At 39.6% G+C, this 25758-nt stretch overlaps 1 long non-coding RNA gene across 1 annotated transcript in view; it reads left to right on the top strand.

Annotated features, from left to right (window-relative positions):
• LOC103030577 (uncharacterized) overlaps positions 1-25412 on the top strand; it is an 82679-nt gene extending 57267 nt beyond the window's left edge. The window contains exons 3-4 of the long non-coding RNA XR_007425257.1: positions 2802-2861; positions 24878-25412. This is a non-coding gene — a long non-coding RNA (uncharacterized LOC103030577). The remainder of the gene's footprint in view (positions 1-2801; positions 2862-24877) is intronic.
• Positions 25413-25758: the final 346 nt, after the last annotated feature.

The raw sequence follows: 25758 nt of genomic DNA, 5'->3' as shown, positions 1-25758 counted from the left end.
CCACAGCTTGTACCAGGAGTTGGGTGGCCTGTTGCGTCAGAAACGGTCGAATTTTTCCGATGTTGTAAAGCGCAAAGCGGCAGGATCGAGCAACTGAGGCCACATGGTGCGTGAAGAGAAGCTGGTCATCAACCATGACACCCAGGTTCCTAGCAACCTTTGTCGGTGAGAGAGAGAGAGAGTCGATGGTTATGGCAAAGTTGTGAACAGAAGGTTTTGCTGGTATGACCAGAAGTTCAGTCTTTGAGAGGTTTAGTTGGAGGTGATGTTCCTTCATCCATGCGGATATGTCTGAGAGACACTGTGATATCCGTGCAGAGATTGAGTGATCATCTGGTGAGAACGACAGGTATAGCTGAGTGTCGTCAGCAAAGCAGTGGTAGGAAAAACCATGTGAGCGGATAACCCGACCTAGAGAGGTGGTGTATATTGAGAAGAGAAGAGGTCCCAGTACCGAACCCTGGGGAACCCCAGTGGGTAATGAGTGGGCTGGGGACAGCCGTCCTTGCCATGACACCCTGAACGAGCGCCCAGTGAGGTACGATCTGAACCATGACAGCGCATTGTCTGAGATCCCCATGTTCGAGAGTATAGTTAGGAGGAAGTCATGGTTGACTGTGTCGAAAGCAGCCGAGAGGTCCAGCAGAATGAGCACTGAGGACTGTCCTGCAGCTCTAGCAGTTTTTAACGCTTCCGTCACAGACAACAGAGCCGTCTCAGTAGAGTGCCCTTTCTTGAAACCAGATTGGTTCTGGTCCAGGAGGTCATTTTGGGTGAGGAAGCCAGAGACTTGATTGAGAGCTGCTCTTTCTAATGTTTTAGAAAGAAAAGGCAGTAGTGAGACCGGTCACTTATCAACTACTTATCAACCTGGGCGGGGTTGAGAGAAGGCTTTTTAAGCAGTGGTGTGACCTGTGCTTGTTTAAAAGCAGTCGGGAACACACCAGATGTTAAAGAGGCATTGATCGTGTGAGTAATAGCCGGAATGATTGCAGGTGCAATGGTTTGCAGACGGTCTGAAGGAATCGGGTCAAGTGGACACGTAGTAGGACGGCTACGCGTTAGGAGAGCGAGTGTCTCGTTCTCAGTGAGAGGAGCGAACGAGGAGAAAGCGACGCCTTCGGTAGAGGGATACCGGGCAGCAGAGCATGATGTAGGACTGCTACATGTCGCATCAGTAAACTGTCTGCTGATAGCTGCCACTTTCCCAGTAAAAGAATGATATATAATTATATTATATATAATATATTATATTATATATAATATATATAATATATAATATAATATATCGTCCTGAAAATTTTGTCATCGTGACAGGCCTACTGTGCACTGCTTCCTTTACAAGAATGGTCACTAGAGGTGTGCCGAGAACTTGAGGCACGAGACCTTGCAAGATTAAAACTTGACAATATTTCTCATCAAGCTAAAACCTCAAAGTCTCACAGAAAGAAAAAAACGTTTAGTGTAGACTTTTAAAAGGGATCTGGCAACACAGAAGCAATAGTGGCAGATGCAGCAGCTGAACAGTCAGAGCAGCTCAGCTCTTAGCAGAAGAGGAAAATTCAGACATTCTTATTAATATTTTTTATTTTTTATAGACTCAATTTGTGAGAGAAACCAGTCTGTTGAGTTTGTGTTATATGATTTTGTCAAATAATTATTTTATTTATTTAATTTTAAATTTTTGAAGTTTTCTTTAAAATATTTAAAAATCTCGTCTCGTTTTCCTGAACCCAGTATCGTGTATCGTCTCATTTCGTAAGATGAGTGTCTCGTCACACCCTTAGTGGTCACCATAGTTTTGTCATGTCTTGGTTCCATTTTCACGTGTGCTGCTATTGGCTAGCAAAATACTCCCTCCTGTGCTGGGATTGGCTCAGTGGTTAGAGCAATGACCAATTGGATTGGCTAAAAGAATGATCTCTACTACTTTGTAATTGCATTAAAAAAAATAATAAAATATCAATAAATTGAGGGTGACCCTTATTTACAATGTTGCCGAGCATTTATAACATCTAATTAATAATAATGTAGAAATAATAAAAAATAAAATATTAAAAAGATATATATATATATACGTGTGTGTGTGTGTGTGTAGAAATAAAATATATATGTAAAACAGAAAATTCTAAAATAGAATAAAAACAAGTTAAAGGGAAGTAAAATGTTAAGAATGATAAGAAATGGTTAAATGAATCATAGAACTAAGAGCAAGAATAAAAAATCTAAAACATTAGAATAAAAACAAACAAACAAAAAGTAATAATAAATAAATTAAATAAATAATTCTCTACTGGCTCTCATGCAGAGAGCACCTTTTTCAGACTGCACTTTGATTGGGTGCCCAGACGTGGAGCTGAAAAATGCACAGGAAAAAAAGGCAAATTTTTCGCAAAACTCTCTTTGAAGAAGGCCAGCTATTCGAATAGCATAGTCTGGATCAGGAATGGAAGGAATGACCTCTATTTTTGGCAGGTAAAAATAAAAAAAAAGATTATGATCACCACAGCGTTCAGTGCACGTCTTCCAGCATTCTCACCTGTATGCTGTTTAGCTCCAGCGAGAAAAGCTGCCTGAGCGACACACTAAAGCACAGGCCGCCCACTGGTGTGAGATGAAAAAGATAGAAAAGTGAACATGTTTAAGTGCTGAGTCTGCAGAAGGACTGCAGGTGAAGATATGGAGGAGCTATTTGGTACAGTCAGAGTGTACTTTCCCACTTCTGGAAATAAGAAAGTGATGCGTCAGCTGAAACTGTCCTCACTGTATTATAGGCTGATTTTTGCAACTTTTTCTTTCAGGGGCTGTTCGAGAATTACATTAGAGCTTCGGTTAACACCTAATGATGCAGTTAAGAATGGGTGAGTACTCTTTTTACATTGTCTTCACATCAAACTTTCACATGAATGTGGATTATGCTCTTGCATGGAGCTCTATTAAGTTTGCATGAAGCTGTTTTTACTCAGCCTATAAATATTCAAGCTGATCAGCTTATTAATCAGCATCTTCCTCTCACACATATATACAGTGTATGTGCAAACAGTGGCATGCAGAAGTTTTCCACCTCTGGTCAAAGGTTACTGTGAATAGCTAGGCAAGTAAAATCTCACCTAATTTCCAGAAGATGACACAGACCTTGATGTTTTTTATTTTATTTTATTTTATTTACATTTTTTTTTTCTCGGCAATTTACAAGGCTAATTACCCAAACCACTAATTAGGACTCCCCCTTTCACTAGTGATGCTCCAACACTAAGAGAGTAAAGACTAGCACACTAGACTAGACTAGCACTGATACATCAGCTCACAGACGCAGCCTTGTGCTGATCCACATCACCCTAGGAGTGATGAGGGGAAAGAGCGCCCTCTACTGTACCCACCCAGAGAGAGCAAGGCCAATTGTGCTCTCTCAGGGCTCTGGCAGCTGATGATAAGCTGCATGAATGGTATTCGAGCCAGCAATCTCCCGATCATAGTGGCAGCGAAGTTTTTTAGAACTTTTTAAAGAGTTTTTTAATTAAAGATAACTTGTTTTTTCTGTCTATTTTTACAGTTTAAAATCACAGCAAAAAAAGGTAATAATTCTGGTTTGGAGAATACTGATAAAAAACTCTGTTTTTAAAAATCTATCTACAGGGTTTGTACGGTCATGAAAAACCTGAAATTTGAAAATAGCAATTTCCAGGCTTGGATACGTTTTGGAAAAATGAAATTACTCAAAGTTTTGTAAAAGTCATGGAAATCTGATCTACAAAATGTTTGTGTTTCAGTTTATTAATGGAGAAAATGTATTTAGACAATGGAGCTCTCAGGATCTGACATACATTTTATTATTAAATCATTTTAGACCTACTATAATGAATGATAATCATCAAATAAAAAATCATATTTTATTTATTGTCCATGAAAATCATACAAAATTGCCTTAAAGGCATGAAGTCTATATCGAACTTTTATTTTTGACATTGAGGAGAAAGACCTGCTGCTTTTCTCTCTGTCTGAATTGCATTGTGGAAACATAGATGGGGCAGATCTGAACTCAAGACCTCTTTCAGATGATCAGAGTGTGAGCAGAGTGGCTGCGTTTAATTGCATCGGGGTCAGGAGGGCAGCGTAAATAGCCGCATGGAGCGAGACGTGTCTCGGATCTTCCCCCAAGGCCAGGGACTGCAGCGTAGAAAAATCACTGATATGAGAGAGAGAGAGAGACAGAGAGAGAGAGAGAGAGAGACAGAGAGACAGACAGAGAAAGAGAAAGTTCTTAGAAGCATAGCGAGAGCCTAAAGGAGAGGGGAGAAAGTGAGACAGAAGGAGTAGAAAGGAGAGAAAGGACAGACAGAGGAAGAAAAAGGGTGAGAGGTAGAGGTTATTGAGTTCATTCCAGATGGAGCTGTTTTACCAAATGTTGCACAGGATGCGTCCTGAAGCAGAGCATACTAAACAGATATGGTTATCGATCTAAACCTCCAGCTCCTGCTGTTTACACCAGAGCATTTTCTACTTCTCAGATCTGCTGGTTCTTCTCTTTTATTTTGGATTCTGGACCGTGAGCATGCGTACAGTGATTACAGTTTGAGCTAAAAAGTGACTGTTGACTGACTCACTTATTTATTTAGTCTTTTTCAAGCTTTAAACAAGTTCCACATCTCATGTAGAAAAACTGAAAAGGCAAAATATGTTCTCTTGCGGAAATCAAAAGTGAACGGTGCATTTTTTAATTTATTTTTTGTTTGTTTTTTTATGAGATCTCTACTTCAGCTCTCTTTGACCCTGTTTACACGTAGCACCAACATGCATATTGGGTAATTTGTTTGTAATTTGTAGGGCTGCAGCTAATCGATGTGAAACATACTCATTTTTCCCTGTAATGAGTAGTAGTTTGGGGTGTGGCCACTGTGCACCGGCAGGGGTTGGACAATGAAACCTGTAATTTTAGTGTGCGAGGTTTCATTAATTGCACATTGCACCAGTAAGAGCAGAGTGTGAAGGTTCAATTAGCAGGGTAAGAGCACAGTTCTGCTCTAAATATTGCAATGCACACAACATTATGGGTGACATACCAGAGTTCAAAAGAGGACAAATTGTTGGTGCACGTCTTGCTGGAGCATCTGTGACCAAGACAGCAAGTCTTTGTGATGCATTAAGAGCCACGGTATCCAGGGTAATGTCAGCACACCACCAAGAAGGAGCAACCACATCCAACAGGATTAACTGTGGACGCTGTAAGAGGAAGCTGTCTGAAAGGGATGTTCGGGTGCTAACCCGGATTGTATCCAAAAAACATAAAAAAAAAAAAAAACAAATCACGGCAGAATTTAATGTGCACCTCAACTCTCCTGTTTCCACCAGAACTGTCAGTCACCACAATAAATTATTGTGGTCTAAAACCAGGTGTTTCAGTTTCATTGTTCAACCCCTGTATACCTTTATCCTCACCTTTGTTAATGCACATGGGTAATGCAGTTTGAGTTAGCTGTATTCAGTGCTTTATCATATCTCTTTTGATGTGTTTATGGAGTTTAAGACTAATAAAAAAAAATCTGATTAATTACACAGATCTATTGGCCAGCATAAAGTACACGTATGAACCAAGGATATTATAATAAAAAAAAAAGGGGCGAAATAACGAAAACTGAAAGTGAAAACATTTTTGTTAACTGAAACTTCAGCAATTTACAACTAACTAAATCTAAGCACTAATAAAAAATAATAAAAACTAGCAACCTCAACCTTAAAACTAATTAAAACTAACTAAATTGGAGGCTAAAAAATGAAAAATTCAATGCTATTATGACCTTGGTATGAACAGGGTACATTGCATTTTAAAGACGCATCAACCAAACTGCGTTTATAGGTAGTCACATGGGTGCAAAAGCCACATTATTATTATTGTATTGTGAGCAGACAAGCACCGCACACATGCTTGTCTCATCTCGATTTGGGCTGAGGTGCAAAGAAAACATGGACGACTCTTGCTGTAACCAGAATGATTTTACACAAGATAAATGGTATGAACGGCTGGCAAAGCATTTTGACAGTCATTTGTGATTGGATCATTCAGGATGCAGGTTATTGCCAAGAGTAAACAGGCTTTTAAATGAAAGCAGTGTTTCTCAGGTCTTTGCAGAGTGTTTTTAGTTGTGTTAAGCAGGAAAACACTAAAATCTACTGGACAGGATGTCCCCAGGACCAGGATTAGGAACCCTTGTATTAACTCTAGACTGATTTAGGTAGCATCACAATGCTTTAAGGGTTACTTAAGGCAGCCTCAGCCAATGGCGGCTCAAAGATTTGAGCGCACTAAGATTAGCCAATAAGAAATACTTGCGGTTTGGTATGTAACTTCCAGGAAACTGGAGAAAGAGCTGGACTGTTTCTGCGTCTCCTCTTCTTGCTTGTATAGTTGAATGGGATGTGTGATGTATTTTTCCAAAATGGCAGCGGTTACTTCCAGTCACTTTTACGAGTCCCTCAAGCTTCGGCAAACAGGACGTTAAATCAATGTGTGACGGCTAATAATGAACGCGCACAGACTCTCACAAAGAGTTTGGCAGCTAAGAGAGATTTTATGGCAGCGTAGTAAGACTGCGCAATATATAGTTTGTTAATTATTATCAGAATTCTGATATTATATGGGAGTGGAATGTGCTGTTAAAGCAGGGGTGAGGAACTGAAGGAAGGAGTCAGCACAGTTTGACAATTTCCTTGATTTAAAACATCTACTAAACCTGACAATTAACGGTTAAGTTGAATCAGGTGTGAATGAGCAGGGAAAACCGCTAAACTGTGCAGTAATCCTGCAGTGCCTCCAGGACCAGAACTGAATTCCTTCACACCTGTTCTAAAGGATTTAGTAAGGAAAAGTCACATATTTTGTAGAGTTTCAATAAATCTAATTTTTTTACTGCTTTACAGTCAGGCACTATACACACAGAATACAGGCATGGCCAGTTTTTTGATTGGGTAAAGAGAGATTTCAGTGTCGCAGCAGGTAAAGTGACCGATTTCCAATTTTCTCACCAAAGCCAATTAGGGCTGCGACTAATGATTATTTTGTTAGTCGACTGATTTGATGATTATTGTTTCATTTAGTCGATCAGTCATCGATTATTTCTGCCTCAATCTCCATCTTTTAAACCTATAGAAACATCTGAACATGAGATTTAAAAGCCATTTAAATGTCTAGATGTTGTTTAAGCATGGAGAGTACTGATATTTAGTGAGTAAATATGTAATCTATATATATATATATATATATATATATATATATATATATATATATATATATATATATGCATATGCAGATTTGGAGGGCATTATTAGTATCATTAAATTCTGGATCATTGACTTCTGTTACAAATCTGTTGTTTTTAACACACTTTACTAAAAATGTACAAAAGTATATATAGGACAGAAAGGATGGCACGTGAAGTTCTTAATGGAGAAATCTGGAGCCAAGATAGATATTATAACACCGGCAAGCTCAGACGAATTTGAGATCATTCGTGTATCCGGTACAGAGGAGCAAATCGGCACAGCTGCAGCCATGATTACAGAGTGTTTCCAAACATTTGAAGTGGATCTGCCATCTTACACACCAAGGACACAGCTCCAGGATCCATCGACCTGCCAGGACCAACCAGAGACTGTGTACAAGTTTGTGTGGGAGGCGAGGGTTCCACAGCGTCTGGTTGGGAGGTTCATAGGACAGAGGGGATGGCACGTGAAGAAATCTGGAGCCAAGATAAATATTATAACACCGGCAATCAGCACAAATCAGCACAGCTGCAGACATGATTACAGAGTGGTTCAAAACTTTTGAACTGGATTTGGAAGTGTCTATTAGAAAAGTTCAATAAAAAAACTATAAAATATCTTAATCTCTGGATTGAAATGAATCATTTTAAATTAAAAGAAAATGTAAAATAACAGTGAATTAAATATAAATAAATAATAAAAAAATAAACTTGAGGTTTAATTGATTAGAAATGAAGATTAAAAGATTAATAGAAAAACTGTAAAAAATAAGGTAAAACTAACTTACATAGTATAATAAAAAATAACATATATAAAATATTTTTGGATATGTTGGGTTGGATATGTTGGTGGGTGGGTGGATATGTTGGGTTGGTTATGTGGGCGGGTGGGTGGATATGTTGGGTTGGTTATGTTGGCGGGTGGGTGGGTGGCTATGTTGGGTTGGTTATGTGGGCGGGTGGGTGGGTGGCTATGTTGGGTTGGTTATGTGGGCGGGTGGGTGGGTGGCTATGTTGGGTTGGTTATGTGGGCGGGTGGGTGGGTGGCTATGTTGGGTTGGTTATGTGGGCGGGTGGGTGGGTGGCTATGTTGGGTTGGTTATGTGGGCGGGTGGGTGGATATGTTGGGTTGGTTATGTGGGCGGGTGGGTGGCTATGTTGGGTTGGTTATGTGGGCGGGTGGGTGGGTGGCTATGTTGGGTTGGTTATGTGGGCGGGTGGGTGGGTGGCTATGTTGGGTTGGTTATGTGGGCGGGTGGGTGGATATGTTGGGTTGGTTATGTGGGCGGGTGGGTGGCTATGTTGGGTTGGTTATGTGGGCGGGTGGGTGGGTGGCTATGTTGGGTTGGTTATGTGGGCGGGTGGGTGGGTGGCTATGTTGGGTTGGTTATGTGGGCGGGTGGGTGGGTGGCTATGTTGGGTTGGTTATGTGGGCGGGTGGGTGGGTGGCTATGTTGGGTTGGTTATGTGGGCGGGTGGGTGGATATGTTGGGTTGGTTATGTGGGCGGGTGGGTGGCTATGTTGGGTTGGTTATGTGGGCGGGTGGGTGGGTGGCTATGTTGGGTTGGTTATGTGGGCGGGTGGGTGGGTGGCTATGTTGGGTTGGTTATGTGGGCGGGTGGGTGGATATGTTGGGTTGGTTATGTGGGCGGGTGGGTGGCTATGTTGGGTTGGTTATGTGGGCGGGTGGGTGGGTGGCTATGTTGGGTTGGTTATGTGGGCGGGTGGGTGGATATGTTGGGTTGGTTATGTGGGCGGGTGGGTGGATATGTTGGGTTGGTTATGTGGGCGGGTGGGTGGGTGGCTATGTTGGGTTGGTTATGTGGGCGGGTGGGTGGTTATGTTGGGTTGGTTATGTGGGCGGGTGGGTGGGTGGCTATGTTGGGTTGGTTATGTGGGCGGGTGGGTGGATATGTTGGGTTGGTTATGTTGGCGGGTGGGTGGGTGGCTATGTTGGGTTGGTTATGTTGGGTTGGTTATGTTGGGTTGGTTATGTTGGGTTGGTTACGTTGGGTTTGATACGTTGGGTTGGATACGTTGGGTTGGTTATGTTGGTGGGTGGGTGGATATGTTGGGTTGGTTAGGTTGGGTTGGTTATGTTGGGTTGGTTATGTTGGGTTGGTTATGTTGGTGGGTGGGTGGATATGTTGGGTTGGTTAGGTTGGGTTGGTTATGTTGGGTTGGATACGTTGGGTTGGTTATGTTGGGTTGGTTATGTTGGTGGGCGGGTGGATATGTTGGTGGGCGGGTGGATATGTTGGGTTGGTTATGTTGGTGAGCGGGTGGGTGGGTGGATATGTTGGTGGGTGGGTGGATATGTTGGTGGGCGGGTGGGTGGGTGGATATGTTGGTGGGCGGGTGGGTGGGTGGATATGTTGGTGGGCGGGTGGGTTATTTGTTTTTTTTTTTTGCATTTTTTTGGAAAAAAATGTATTTAATGTTTTGCATTTTGAAAATACCATGAATTATCTATTATATTATTTTAGGGTGATATCGCCCACCCCTAGTCCCATATGACAACAAATATCACATTTGGGACAGTTTTATTGTGTGAAATTAGCCAAAGTTCAAAAGTTTAAATCCTACTTTTAGTGGTGCTGATGAAGCTAACTTTTCTTGACTTGTATGATTTAACTTGAGAAATTTGGAGAAAGACTTGAAAGTTTAGAAAACATCTAATTTTGTTAAAAAGCCATAGAAAACATTTATTTAGTTTTTTGTTATTTAATCTCTAAATAGTAAGTGCGTTATTAGGTGGGGTAAAAATGGCTCAGATGTGATTTTACAGGTCTGTTTACAAGCTTTTCCTTGGTCATCACATACAGTATCCTGCTGTGCTGCTTTCTCTGAGCAGTTTTCTTTTTTGTGGAATTATATTAATGGGCTGAGTTTGTACGTTTATATTGTTTGTACTTAAGAGCAAGATTAGCCTACTCAAAAGAAAACATGGATTTCAGTTCCCAGAGGCTTTAAGGACCAGCTCTTAAACAGCTGTGCCACTTGGAAGCCTGTTTTGAGAGGCACAAAATGGGAAAAAAATTACCATATAGTGATAATTAAAGTACATTTCTCATTATCTCTTAGTGCTGATATGGATGTAATTCTGTGAAGCACGTTTTAAATGACATCTTTTTAAGTGCAGTGAAATTTTTCATTGCTGAGAATGTTCATTGGAATTAGATGCATGCAGTTTGCTATTTGAACAATATTCTAAATAAGCATACAGTTAACCATAGGATTTTTATATCATATGTACCCATTCATGTTAGTGGGCTCTTCTAAATAAATGACAATTGAATTGAATCAGTTAATTATGGTGGTTTTTGTGACAGGCTTAAGTGTAAGAAATTGCAATATTATTTTTCCAGTGCTACATTGGTTTTAATGAATAGGTAAGAATTGGGTTTAATGAATATGTGCAAGAATTGATGTCAGACAGTGGTTCATTTTGGACTGTGTTTAAACACTGACTGCTATACAGCAGTGTTGTACTGATTAAATCCAATGCAGTATATGATATTACACTATACAGATCTGAAAACATTAATTAAAAGAGCACTTCAGTTTCTGAATCAGTTTCTCTGATTTTGCTATTTATAGGTTTATGTTTGAGTAAAATGAACATTGTTGTTTTATTCTATAAACTACAGACAACATTTCTCCCAAATTCCTAATAAAAATATTGTCATTTAGAGCATTTATTTACAGAAAATGAGAAATGGCTGAAATAACAAAAAAGATGCAGAGCTTTCAGACCTTAAATAATGCAAAGAAAACAAGTTCATATTCATAAAGTTTTCAGAAAATTTCATAAAGAGTTCAGAAATCAATATTTGGTGGAATAACCCTGGTTTTTAATCACAGTTTTCATGCATCTTGGCATCATGTTCTCCTCCACCAGTCTTACACACTGCTTTTGGATAACTTTATGCTGCTTTACTCCTGGTGCAAAAATTCAAGCAGTTCAGTTTGGTTGCTTGATGGCTTGTGATCATCCTTCTTCCTCTTCATTATATTGCAGAGGTTTTTAAGTGGTCTCTTATTTCATCCATAGCTGTATATTGAATTGCATCGTGATTCATTGTATAAAAAGGTTTCTGACCATCCATAGCCTATTACTGATTCACATGCTTATATCATACTTCCATAGTATCACTTAATAATTATATGTTGTGCAATTCTGTTCAAATGATCAAGTTTCACATATAGCCTGACTTTTCCCAAAGTGATCAGCTTGTCTCGACAGATGATTGAGTGGTCTGCTCTGAGGTGCAGAATGCTGCAGCTCAACTGAGCAGGTCGCTCTGTGTATGTGGATGAAATCTGCTGCAGACCGACCGCTCTCGCGCTGCCGGCATTAGTATGCAAAGGCCGAGCCAGAGCGTCTCCCCAGAGCGTGGCCACAGGCGGCCAAGAGGCACAGCGCTATCAGTGCATTAGTGACTGACTGCAGAGACCCACCAGCAGCGGTACATGTTAAACAGCATCCACTTTCAGACTGACCTTCACTGCAGCCTGCGCTCTTACTACTGAAGGGTGCAGGGGGGATTGTGGTGGTGGTGGTGGTAAAGCAGAAATAAAGAAAGAGAAAGTCACAAAAGTGAGGGAGGTAGGCCCGCCACAATAATTACATTATAGACTTATCGTTCAATAACTGGACATGACCTCAATCATTTTTATATTTGTGATATCGTCCATTGTGTTTACACATACAAAATGCCTTTACATATATTGTGACTGTGGGCGTGGCCACCGTGACCCGATAGTGCAGAAGCACAGAGAGACTCAGACACAGGGAGTGATTGAACTTAAAACTTACCTTTATTATGAAAAATGCCCTCCATTAACACCTAAAACAAACTTAAAGAAACATAGTAATGGCCCAGTGTGGCTGTAGTTGCTTTACTTTAGTGTCTTTTAGGTTTGTGTTGCCTCAGTAAGGTTCTTTATGCAGGTCCAATGCAGGCCAGCTGGGACAGACCGGGGCTGCACATCATGGTCTGAGGCCTATCGTTCCCCAGTTCCCCTTTGTCCACACTTCACAATCCAAGATTAGGCGTGTGAACTGGAATGGAAAGTTTCATGTCTTTAAAAGGGTGTAATTCCCTCGTTATTATAGTATGCTATCATTTTATTAGTGCCATTTAATCGTCTTAAAATTGCAACAATTTCGTTTATCCCAATAATTTCTGGGGCAACATACCGTTCGCAAAAAATGATCATGACAGGCCTAGATGGAGGACAAAAGACACTGAGGAAAAAGGAGAAAATACTGTTATAGACCCGCACTCTGCTCATCAGGGAGCCCTTATTCAGTCCACCATTAAACAAGATGATTATAGACTTCGAATGGGCACCCAGGGTGCTCGCAGGGCCGTGCTACACAAATAGCAAGTGTGAATTAACCATGATGTACGGTTGGCATGTGTTTGTTTGTAGCTCTTTAAGTGCTTGTTTGAACACCTCAAGTGGGTAGAGCAGCTCAGGTAAGTGTTTTTACTAAGGTGGAATAATGACTGAAATAAGATCATCAGGAACATCATATTATGAAGTCTACATTTTCATAGAGAGCTGCAGTAGAAGGCATTCTCAGCATTTCAACCTGCTAAAACTCTAAGTCACATATTTAATTTACTTTAAAATAGATGAATTAAAGTAAATTGATGGAAAAACATGATTTGCTTTAGAGATTCCAAAAAGATGGAAGGTTTACTTCCTCCATGACCATGGAGGCTCTTGAACACCTTTCGTTAGCTTCTTTACATGCCCATAAAGTTGGAAAAGATCCAGTATGAGCTATTGCTTAGCGTGGTTAGCAGCTAATGCTAATGCTGCTCCAGCAGTGCTAGTCGGGGTTAGCAGCAGGCTACAGGCAGATAATACTCACCTCTGAATGAGGAGAGAGCTAGCGCTTAGCAGCTAATGGTAATGGTTAGTGCAAAAAAAATTCAATATTCCATCAAGTTAATCCTACATTTATGAGTGTACTTGAATCTGTTTTAACGAAATTCAGATGGACACAATTTAACCACTTGCACAAAGAGAGGCAGCAAAAATATTTTTTTTTGCTGAGCTGTATTATTTTAAAGATATTAAGAAAAACAGAGGGACAAATCCATAGATAAAAAATACAATTAACACTATCACACCAGATGCCAAGACATATTGGGGATTTTTGTTTTTTTTGCTAATAGACACTAAGATTAGAATGTCTCTGTAAATACATGGCCAAAAACATCTTGTAATCCACTTAAAATGCATCCTAATCTTCAATTGTTTTGATTAGACCCCAATCTTACTATAGATTAGATCAAATATAGTTAATTTTAGTCTACATAGCTGATCCATGGAATAGCAATATTAAGTAATCAGAACTACTTCTGCTGCAGCACAGTATTGAGTGTAGCCTTTAGGTGTACAGTAATGGAAAGGGTAATGGGGTTCAGCGGTCAAGTTTATAGCTCCGGAGAACCGGATAAACTGTTATAGTGGGTTCTTATAAAAAATAGGAAGAACTTGACTTCTGCAGCCTAAAACAGGAAGGCATTGTGCTGTTTGTTTAGTCGAAAATGCATGTTCACTCCACGACACAGTCGAAGCATTGTTGGGTGCAAAACTTGTGCAAACGATTGGTCGCGCTGTGGCTGAGGAGTCGCAACAATGCCATTAGGGCTGATGTACCGAGACACACTTGGACTTTTTTTTTATACTGCTGTATTAATTTCAGCACAATCACACCAGGCCTGCTGAGTAAAGCTCTCTGCATTCATGAGCTGTACAGTAAGCGCTTTATCTCAGTATGAATCATCGTAATCTCTGAGAAACCTTCATGGCGTTCTGTTTGTTTTATTTCGTCCTCGTGTCATTTAATGTTGGCAATCAGTTGAGTTGGATAAGCGCTGCCTGTCCATTACTTACTTAGTCTTTCTCTCTCTCTCACTCTCTTTCACTCTCTTTCTCTCTCACCCTCTGCACTCTAAAGACTTCTCTCTCTCTCTCTCATCTAGCCTTTGATTTTATCTATTCAATTAGTCCTTGTCTTCCCTTCCGCTTCTCCATGGAGCCCAGCAAAGCAACATAAGCTGTAAATCTGCTGGATCCTCTCAGGATGTGACCTGCACTTCTTTTCAAGGATTTTTCCATTATGTCCTGAGCTGTGCGAGTATATCACGCGTACACTTGTATGTGTGTGTGTAGTGTGTGTATCTTTGTCTTAATCTCTTCGCCCGTGGTTGGCCATGCGTGTAAAAGCGTCTGAAACTGGACACAGTCCTAGCGTTGGTTTCGGCGTGAAACATGAGCGCTCCAGCAGCGTCTCTACTAAATTCTCAAAACGATAACCTGGAGCAGTATCGGGTGGAGGTGGCGGGGCGTGAGCTGCTGGCCTCTGAATCCTGGTCCAAAAAAAATTGGATGGAGTCCTCCATCCAGAGTACAGAGGCATTTTGTTGTTAAACACCTTTGTGATGAATGGCTCATCCGGTGCTGGAGAACAGAGCTGAGAGATGTTGTCTTTCTTATATGAAGCTAGTCATTGTTTTACCCTAATTTAGGCCTGTCACGATAGTTACATTATCAACTTAATAAAAAAATACCCCCCCATCAACACCCAAAACTAACTTAAAGAAACATGGTAACGGCCCAGTGTTTGCCCATGTGTTGCCTTCTTTATGCGAATCCAATGCAGGCCAGCTGGGACAGACCGGGGCTGCACGTCATCATGGTGTGAGGCCCATGGTTCATCTGCTTCCCCACTTCACAGTGTGTGTATATATAAAATTTTTGGGTTCCAAAATTAGGCGCATGAACAGGAATGGAAAGTTTATTGTCTTTAAAAGGGTTAATTCCTTTATTATATTGTTGGTATTATTATATTAGTGCCATTTAATGGTCTTAAAATGACAATATTGTTTATCGCAATAATTTATGGGACAACATATCGTTCGCAAAAATTTATTGTGATAGGCCTACCCTAATTTCCATTATTTCATCTAATTTTCCACATTTCTAGAGTCTCAGGATTTGCCAAGAGTCCCCCCTTGAGGTGAATGGGCTACAACAGCAGAAGACCACATAGGTTTCCATTTTTTCAGCCAAGACTAGAAAGCTGAGGCTGCAGTGGCTCAAGCTTACCAAAACTAGGCAGTTAAATACTGGAAAATGTGGCTCATGTTCTTAAGAATCTACAGTTATTGCACACAGATGTTATATATTAAGGTTTGGTGCCAACAGCATGAATCCATTGGTCCAGCCTACCTTGTCAACAGTCCAGGTTGGACATGGAGGTGGTGTGATGTTTTCTGGCACACTTTAGGCCTTTTAATACCAATCAGCCCCCATTTAAAAGCCACAGAATTTTCAAGTCTGTTTAATGAATTTTCTAACAATTACTTTCATGATAATGGTAATGCAGATTGTAATTCTGGTCATAACTGTTTTTATAAACTTCTGGAATGTAGTAGAATCAGGAAGTGTTTCTTCTTTGCACACATCTGTTAAAGGCGTAAGGTGTTATCTTGTGAGTGAGGTTGAACATTTTGCAGACACAAGGAGGAACGTTTTGTTTCTAAAGTTGTCTAGACATTTAACATTCCTCGATTCACAGTGTTGTATGTGCACGGTATACATTATGGTGCAGTGGGACAGCACATTGGTTGATGATAAACGTGACTGGCAAGGTCAATATTATATCATACCCTGAAATATTGTACTATATCACTCACCCCTAATTATCACATCAGGGTTCTGATGCTGTTTTTAGCTGTTTTAGCTGTTTTTTGCTGTTTTTAGCTAAAGAAAAATTCACACTGTTCTCATTTCCCATTATATATCTACTAGAGACAGATTATATATGTACAGTATCATTTATTTTTACTTTAATCCTGAATATATGAAGATATGAATTTTTAAAGTCCATTATTAGTATCATGACATTCTGATCTGATACAATTCTTGTATTTTTATTATTATCTCAGTTAGTGGTGTGCCATATCATTTTTTCAGCAATAATAAAATGTTTTTGTTTTTTTGTTTTGTATTGCCAAGAGTATCGTATCATGAAAATATCATGAAATATTGTCATTATTTCTGTCCTATGAATTTTGATGCATGATAATTTATACTCTTTTCATTTATCTATTTCTTAAGTCGTCTTTCACTCTTTCTAAAATGTTAATTTTTCACCTTTTTTTCTGCCTTCCTGTCCCCCTCTTGCTTTACAGTCCTCTAGGCCTGATCACTTGTTTGACATCTTGTTTGTCTCTCATACTGTCTTTTTATTCCTAGACACTCACCCCAAGAACCTTCCTTTTCCACTCTATGCTGTGCTATGCTATGTAGCACCATTCTTTGTGCTGCTTTGCCATGTTTGTTTGTGCTAAACTCTGATCACTTTGAGTGCCATATGTGAAGCTGTGAGGAGGAGTGTGGTGGCACTTTGCAGCGAGCCTGCTGTTTCCAAGCTTCCGAGTTCATTCAGCACAAACAATAACACCCAGCACAAATGCTGCTCTCATTCCGTCTATTTCCACCGGCCTTCCACCAGCTCCTCCCTAACCTGCGCAGGTGTCTGCGGAGCGTCTGCGGAGCGGCTCATACGACCCGACAGACAACGAATGTGAGCTTCTTCTGTCTGTATCAGATATCAGCTTACGCCCAGCGCGCATCATAAGGCATGCGACGGCTCCAGGCCCCTCCGGCGGATCTGTTTTCATCGTCCGTGTTGTTTCAGGACTTTATTCGGGGCACGCGAAGACGCCGGCCAGCGCTACGGTTTCAGACCTCTTTTCCAAACCTGGCCACACGCCCTGCGCATCTATTACTTTCCCTCCTTCCACTTTTGTCAGCACCCTGAAAAGATAATACAGGGCCATATGGCAGAATATTATTTACAGTGAGCTCAGAGTGGAGCTGCACTGCAATTCACGGAATAGGCCGTTCTATTTGGGTAGTGTTTCAGTCTATTTCGTCTCTGTTTGTATGAGTCTTATTTAGTTCTTTATTAAGACGTGACACTGGTGATGTTTCCTAGAAGCCTATTTTTACAATGCACCGTGCCATAGCTTAGCTTAGTTTTCTCCCGTCTGCTCTCGTCTTTTTCTTTTCTTTTCTTTTTTTTGTAGACTCCTCTGTCTCTTCTTTGTGTCTCTATTAAGTGGCACATTTCTGCAGGAAGAGCTCATACCAGGTTGTCGGAAAGGCCTTTAAAGCCAGGCTTAAGGAAGCCATCACACACCTTCTCCACACTGCGAAGAGACAACAGATAAAAATAGACGGCACCAGCGCTGGTTAATGCGTGTCGCCCTAGACACATGCATTTGCATATCTTTTATGTGTTTTTTTTTTTTTCCTCCTCCTCCGTCTTCTTTTTTTTCCCCCTTCCCTTTGCTTCAGGTTCTTGCTCTTTCTCTCTCTCTCTCTCTCTCTCTCTCTCTCGCTCTCTCCTGTCTTTCACACACACAATCTCTCTCTCTCTCTCTCTCTCTCTCTCTCTCTCTTTCTCTCTGTGCAAAGGGTCTGTACTTGGGCTCCTCCTGGGGCACAGTTTTTTTTTTTTTTTACTTTTTCTTTTCTCTTCGGAAAAGGGAGGGCTGTTCAGAAAGCGCCATTGAAATGCAACGGCAGCGGAGAGTTGGGTAATTAAAGATTTGGAAAGGCATGGCCTTTTCTTCCTGTATTTCCTTTCAGCCCCTCTTTGGAGAGTGTAACGGTCTGCTTGCTCCGTCAGAGGGGAAGGTATTGAGTCCGGGGATACGGGGCAGCCATCTGGCCTTGGACCACTCCTTCAAGTTCTATGAAAAAACAGGGAGGATTGTAGAAAGGGGGGCAAAACAACAACAAAAAAAAGGAAACTGTGACTTTTCAACTTTCCCAAACCAACGAGACGACGAGACTACTTGTCTACTTAGCCCTCTGTAACCAGCAACGGCAGCAGACAGACAGACAGATTGGAGTCACTGCAAGCGTCAAACCATTTCGAGTGCTAAATCAGTAGACATATGAATTTCAGAAGTCCTATTCACACGTTATGGTGACTGTATGATATATTGAAGCACCTCCTTTTTCTAGCATATTTTTTTAGTACATGCACCTTCCATGCAAAGCAATTTTATTATAAAAAAGGCTCATAGTTGCTGAGATACTACAGGACTGAACACTTTACAACACTTTGTGATGATTGCTTAGACACCTTGAAGCAAGTGATGATAAAAAAAAATGCTTGATATTCCAAAATCCTGCAGTGGAGTTCTGAAAAGGAAATGCTTTAGGTGAAAAACAACAAAAAAAGGGCACTTTCTAGGAACATTTTAGCAAGGTGAACCAAGCAGCTTGACATAATAATAAAATGATCTTCCACGTTTACAAAAAAAAGTTTAATTCAATTGAGTTAAATTTTTTAAATTTCTAGAGAGCATGTTTTAAAGTAGAGTTCACCAGAGTGCTGTACTGCTGACAAAGGCAAGGTAAAAAATAAATAAATAAAATTGAGCTAAGTTACAAAACAATGAAAAAGGACCATAATACAATTTAAAAACAGCATAAAATAAAATGCATACAAAAGAGCATCCACTTTGTTACATAAAATACTTTTGATTACATTTAGAGGTTCTAGCACACTCAAATGCCAAGGATAAAAGATAAGTGGGACGTTGATATTAAAGTCCTCAATAGTTCAGGCAGATCAGTCTCCATTATGAGTCTGGCAGTGTTTAGTGCTTAGGAAATGCACATTTGATGTTTGGCTTTACTTAAGAATGTAGGACAGTTAACATTCATTTATTAATAGATCAATAGCTTTTGCTTTAACCAATGTTCTTACTTGTTCTGTTATTTATCAAATTATTAAGATATGCATGTCCCCTCAGTGCCAACTTATCACACAAAATGATCTAAAAACTTTCAGTAGCTTACAATAACGAATCAAATTGTCTACCAGTACAAAGAACATTTCTTTAGGATTTCCACTAAATTGATATTAAAAGTGAAGTTAAGGCCTGCCTTTATCTGGCATCAATTTTCTTTATATCTTTTCTTTGAGTCTGCACTCTAACATATCACCATCCTCGGCTCCGAGTGGTCCAGCGTCCTGTGCGCTGCCAGTGTAATTGGGAGATCTTCGGTTAAATCCAATTTATGTAGCTTGCCATCAGCTGCCGGAGCCCTGAGAGAGCACAATGGGCTTTTCTCCCTTCGGGTGGCTAGATGGCACTCTTTTCCCTCATCACTCCTAGGTAATGAGTCTGACAGTGGCTGTAGAATATGTACATTTGACTTTTGGATTTACTTAATGTAGGACAGTTAACAATAATGTATGGATAGATCATCAGCTTTTCAAGCATTAGCCTTAAACACAGCTTTTGCTCAAACCAGTGTTTTTACTTGTTCTGCTGTTTATCAAAAATAGGAAGATATGCATTTTCACCTCAATGCCAATGATCTGAAAACTTTCATTAGCTTACAATAATGAGTCAAGTTGTCTACAAGTACAAAGGACTTACCTTCACGATTTTCGCTTATTTAGTATTAAAAGTGCAGCTGAATATGGAACCAGGCATTAGGGGTGGGCAATATTATATCGTATACAATATATCGAGACACAGAAATATCATGATATTAAAAATCCATATCGTGATAATAGGGATGTTCTGTCTTAAAAATAGTCTATTATTTACTGTGAAGCTTTAGGTGTATTTATTGTATAATTGTTTTAGTTTTTTGCTGCATTATATTATTTTATGCTATATTATTTATTTTGCCACATTATGATTATTCTGTTATACTATTATACTATATTCCTGAAATGAATTAATTATTTTAGTTTTCCTATATCGCCAAGTATATCGTTATCACACAAATACCCTGAAATATCGTGATATTATTTTAGAGCCATATCGCCCACCCCTACCAGGCAAGCCTTTATATAGTATCAGTTTCTGTATATCTTTTCTACCAGTCTGTACTCAGTGGTCCAGTGGGCTGAGCGCTGCCACTTTAAGTGTTCGAATCCCATTTATGTAGCTTGCTATCAGCTGCCGGAGCCCTGAGAGCACAATTGGCCTTGTTCTCTCTGGGTTTTCCCTTATCACTCGTAAGGTGATGTCGATAAGCATAAGGCGTCTGTGAGCTGATGTATCAGAACCGAGTCGCTCAGCTTTCCTTCAAACTCTGCAATGCTGCATCAGCCGCAGTTTGAAAAAAAAAAAATATATATATATCGGAGGAGGCATGTGCTTCATGTCTTCACCCTCCTGGTGTTACTGGGCATCACTAGTGATAGGGAGAGTCCTATTGAGTGGGTTGGGTAATTGACCTTGTAAATTGGGCAGAAAATGGGATTAACATATAAATAAATAACATTCCATTGGTTCACAGTCAGCCATTTAGTAGAAATACAATAACCCCAAGCTGTATAATAAAGCATGTCATTTAAACTCAACAATTGCCAGTCAGACAGTCTGACATCATAAGGGAAGATACTGCTAAATGGTTTTAGTGAATTTATTTTATTTTTTTCTCTTACTTCAGTTTGGAAAAGAAGATTTCCATCACTACCTCTGCACACCCCACTAACCCATACAGAGAGCAGCCAGGGCACAAAAAGCAACACACCAAATATCATCACCCCATCAATGCTGTGCAGCTGCTTGAAATTCTGAATGTTCACCCGAGTGTAACAGCTATTAGAAAGTACCCGATGGATTTGAACCGCCTCCAGTGCCCTCCCGCTCCCTGTGTCAATACCACAGCCCGAGGATGCCAAATGTTATTGCCAACAATTTATTTACATTGGGTCTTTTGATGCCCAGGGCCATGTTATTATTATTTGCTTAATATGGAATTTTTACGCATTTCCCATTTCCTTTTCTATTGGATCCACATTTTTCCGTGGAACTCTGCTACCTGCTTTCTCTGTTACTATTCAACATCTGCTGAGTGTCAGAAGGGCCACGCTCGTGCCACCTCTGTAAAAGCGTTGATCTTCACAAGAATGTTTTGGTCCCTGCCTCTACCCCTCCCCCTTTCTCCTTACACTTCCTTCTTTGTAGCTCAATAAAAGGTTTCCTACCTAATTTTATTTACACAATTATATACAAATCTCTTATTATTGTGAATATTAAAGTGGCAGTCCACATCATTTTGTTATTATTTCTAAACTGAAAGCAGAATCATTTCTGAGTGAAGAAGAGATATATATATATATAGTGTTTAATGGTACCAATGTGCTGAAATGTCCATCATTACTGAGATTAATATATTAATTCTAAAAACTGGGGTGTCTGGTCGCTTTTTGACGGAGTTCTTCTTTGGCAACCTTGAACTTTTCAAACTTTTGCCACGTTTCAGGTTTCAAACATGGAACGAAATGTATTGGATATTTTAAACTTTTTTTTTTTAGAAAAAATACAAAAAAAAAAAAAAAATGGGGCGTGCAAAATTATTCAGCCCCCTTGCTTTAATACTTTTTTGCCCATTCTTCCTTGAAAAACAGCTGGAGCTCAGTGAGGTTGGATGGAGAGCGTTGGTTTGTGAACACTCAATGTGCAAAACTGATAGAGACAAACCCCACGTGATTTGCAGCTTTAATCGCAGCAAAAGGTGGCGCTACAAAGTATTAATGCAAGGAATAATAACAAATAATATTTCTAAAAAAAAAAGTTTCAAATATCCAGTAAATTTTGTTCCACTTCACGATTGTATCCCACTTGTTGCTGATTCTCCCTAAAAAGTTACAATTTCATATATTTGTGTTTGAAGCCTGAAATGTGGTAAAAGATTGAAAAGTTCAAGGGGGCGAATACTTTTAGCAAGGCACTGTACGTACTTCCAACACACATACAGCTTTTAAAAGAGAATCCGGCTCAGTTTTACTGAACCCGAGCTGCTGGTGGAGCAATGGAGACTTCAGAAGGGGAAACTCAGAGCTCAGTAGCTCATTCACTCATAGTAAAACCAAAGAAACGTGAAGCAAGCACTGAAGCCAAAAAGGAATGGGATAGAGTCTGTGCTAAAACCGGAATTAATTGGAATCTGTTTCATATGCTCTGAAAGAAGACCGCATCACACCCGCCCGGTTTAAAATGATTCTTCCGCATGCTGGGTGCAATTACCCACTCTCACCTGAGAAGGCTTTAAATCCCCCAAATCTTAAAATTTACAGACATCAGCTTTAAGTATGCATGCTTGGAAGTGTTTGCATTTGCAGAGATAATTTCTGCTATACATACCATAGTATGCTTTTTAGGCCTAAAAACAAATAACAACAGACCTTTTTTATAATGTATAGGCCGTACATGCACCAGTAGCATCTATATATGTGGTCACTAACTCAGGCCACACGCTAATACAGGGTGATAATGACGGTTTTGGCCCAGTATAAGCAGGAAGATTGAGTTCAAGGCTGGAACGGTCTTATATACATCCCAGTCTTCAAGATGCACAGCTGTAAAGAGCTCATTCAGGGCTTATGCATGGGGTTAGTGGTCTTCTGGGACATCTTTCTTATACAGGTGCTGGTCAACGAATTAGAATAATTTGAAATAGTGCAATCATGAAATTCTTGGAATGCATTTTTTGTGCAGAAAGCAAATCAGGTGTTCACCGCACCTGTCCTACTCATTAGACTAATCACAGAACTCGTTACCTTGAAAAATGAGAGGTCGCGCTGCTTACCCATGATTGATTTTACAACTTAGAAATTCTACTCAACCCTGACTTTATACTGCACAGTGAACACTCTTCACAGAAAACAAAAATTCGAGCATTTATTCTAATTCAATGAAACGGTTTCTCCATTATTCTAATTCAACAAAACAACAGTGTCACAGTTAAATGGCCTAAATGGGCCTTTTGGAAAGCTCAGCTGAGCAAATTTTTTTCCAGGTAACGAGTTCTGTGATTAGTCTAACGAGTAGGACAGGTGCGGTGAACACTTGATTTGCTTTCTGCACAAAAAAATGCATTCAAAGAATTTCATGATTGCACTATTTCAAATTATTCTAATTCGTTGACCAGCACCTGTACATGCTAGGGATTTGTGTCAAAGGATTTTTCCTTTCTTTGTGTTTACCCAACATGGCTAATGTGTACACTTTAGATCTCCATCTCTGATCTGGTAATGTGCTGTAGGTTAAAGCCTACAGATAATATACTGTATGTCGCTCTCACCGTCAGGCAGTTAAAGCGTGATTGTGAGTATACTGCAAATGAAAGGAAGCAGTTGACCTTCTGATGCGTAGTCTGGTGGCTCAAGTACCATATAGGTTGTTATTTTTTATCGTTACATCATGCTCGAACTGCAAACAGATCTAAGTGGCTATAAGTGGTTTGTAGAAGGTCCTTTTTTGTCGCTCTTTATAGGGAATTGTGTGTTTGAGTGTGTTTTAAAAGGCTGAGGCATTTTCTCATTTGTCTGAATAAAATCACGCGTTTTTCAGTAGGTCGTGTTTATTGTGGAAGAAGCCAGTAGAAATAAGGTAGTGTAGGAATTCAGTAGGGGTAAACACAAGTGGTTGACTGAACTCCTAGTATTTATATGCTATACAAGTGCATCTAAAAAAAGTAAAAGAATATTATTGAGTAGTTTGTTTATTTCAGTAATTCAGTAAAATATATGGAACTCAAAATATATAGATGTTTATGATTATGAACAATGAAAACCAAAAAAAATCAATGTCTCTGGAAATTTGAATATTATATAAGATCGATTGGTACTTTTATAAGTATGGGCAGTGTGCCAAGTCCTGCTGAAAAATGAAATCTGCATCTCCATAAAAGTTGTCAGTAGCAGAGGGAAGCTGTAAGATGAAGTGCTGTAAGATTTTGTGGGAAAACAAAACTGCACTGACTTTAGACTTGATAATAAAACACAGTGGATCAACACCAGCAGATGACAGACATGACTCTCCAAACCATCACTGATTGGTGGAAACTTCACACTAGACCTCGAGCAGTTTGGACTGTGTGTCTCCACTCTTCCTCCAGACTCTGCTCCCTTGATTTACTTTAAATGAAATGTAAAATTTACTGATGATCAGTGATGGTTTGGAGAGTCATGTCTGTCATCTGCTGGTGTTGATCCACTGTGTTTTATTATCAAGTATAAAGTCAGTGCAGTTTTGTTTTCCCACAAAATCTTACAGCACTTCATGCTTCCCTCTGCTACTGACAACTTTTATGGAGATGCGGATTTCATCTCATCATTTTCATTTTCCAGCAGGACCTTGGCACACTGCCCACACTGCCAAAAGTACCAGTTGGTCTTATATAATGTTCTGATAAGAGAGACACTGATAAAAATAGATCACTCTGTGTATAATACATCTATATAATATATGAGTTTCACATTTTTTTCGAACTGAACTCCTGAAATAAAGTGACATTTCAATGATATTCTAATTTGTTAAGATGCACTAGTACACAAGCAGTTTTGCTCAACTCTACAGCCGTTGTCCTTTCGTCAATGTAGTGCTCAATCTTTAAGCTAGAATATACTATTAGTTTGATATTTATAGCTATAATTTCTGTCATGAATAAAAATTGTATTTCCATTTTTTAGAATCTATCTGTTATTAATTCAGATTTAATCCACTTTTTATTTAAAATGCTTGTTTTGTGTTTTCAGACAGGCAGCACTGAGGAACCTTCAGGCTTGAATCCTGAGGAGAAGAGGACTGAATGCAGGTAAGTGTAGACCCCCCCTCCCCTAAACACCCCAAACCAATATCCTTGAGCCCTGAGCTAAAGAGCAATTCTATTAAAAGTAGTTCGGCCCAAGGTCAGAGTAAAATTGGTGTGTGTCTGCGTGCCTGTAAAAGGTTTTGGTGCTGGTTTTGTTTTGTTTTCTGAGATTTGTGTTATTGTGGCATTGTGTGGGATGAAGCTGGAGCAGCTGAACCTTGACTGAACAGAGCACAACTTCCTGAAACCACAGGGCATCACATTTTGTCGGAAGGTCACTTGTTCTTTTTGAGCAGAAACTCGAAAAAATAAATAAATAAAGCACAATAATGGAAAAGCATCACATATAATTAGTGAAGGTCTGTCACAATAATTATGTCTTTTAATTATTGACTTATTAAACAAATTATGTACATAACCTCTAAGGCTGTGTATTAGGAGGAACTTAGTGTTGGTATGTATCAAGGGTTACAACACAGTTCATAACAGTATACAGTATATGATGATTTTCTTAGATTTTCCCAAATTAAAAACCTCTAGAATATAATCAAGAGGAAGATGGATGATCACAAACCATCAAACCACCAAACTGAACTGCTTGAATTTTTGCACCAGGAGTAAAGCAGCATAAAGCTATCCAAAAGCAGTGTGTAAGACTGGTGGAGGAGAATATTTAAAGGTGCATGAAAACTGTGATTAAAAACCAGGGTTATTGCACCAAATATTGATTTCTGAACTCTTAAAACTTTATAAATATGAACTTGTTTTCTTTGCATTATTTGAGGTCTGAAAGCTCTGCATCTTTTTTGTTATTAAAATTTGGGA

Source organism: Astyanax mexicanus, chromosome 18, assembly GCF_023375975.1.
Source record: "Astyanax mexicanus isolate ESR-SI-001 chromosome 18, AstMex3_surface, whole genome shotgun sequence".
Lineage (NCBI taxonomy): Eukaryota > Metazoa > Chordata > Actinopteri > Characiformes > Acestrorhamphidae > Astyanax > Astyanax mexicanus.
The sequence above is the reverse complement of the archived record's forward strand: the minus strand, read 5'-3'. Positions and strand labels throughout refer to the sequence as shown.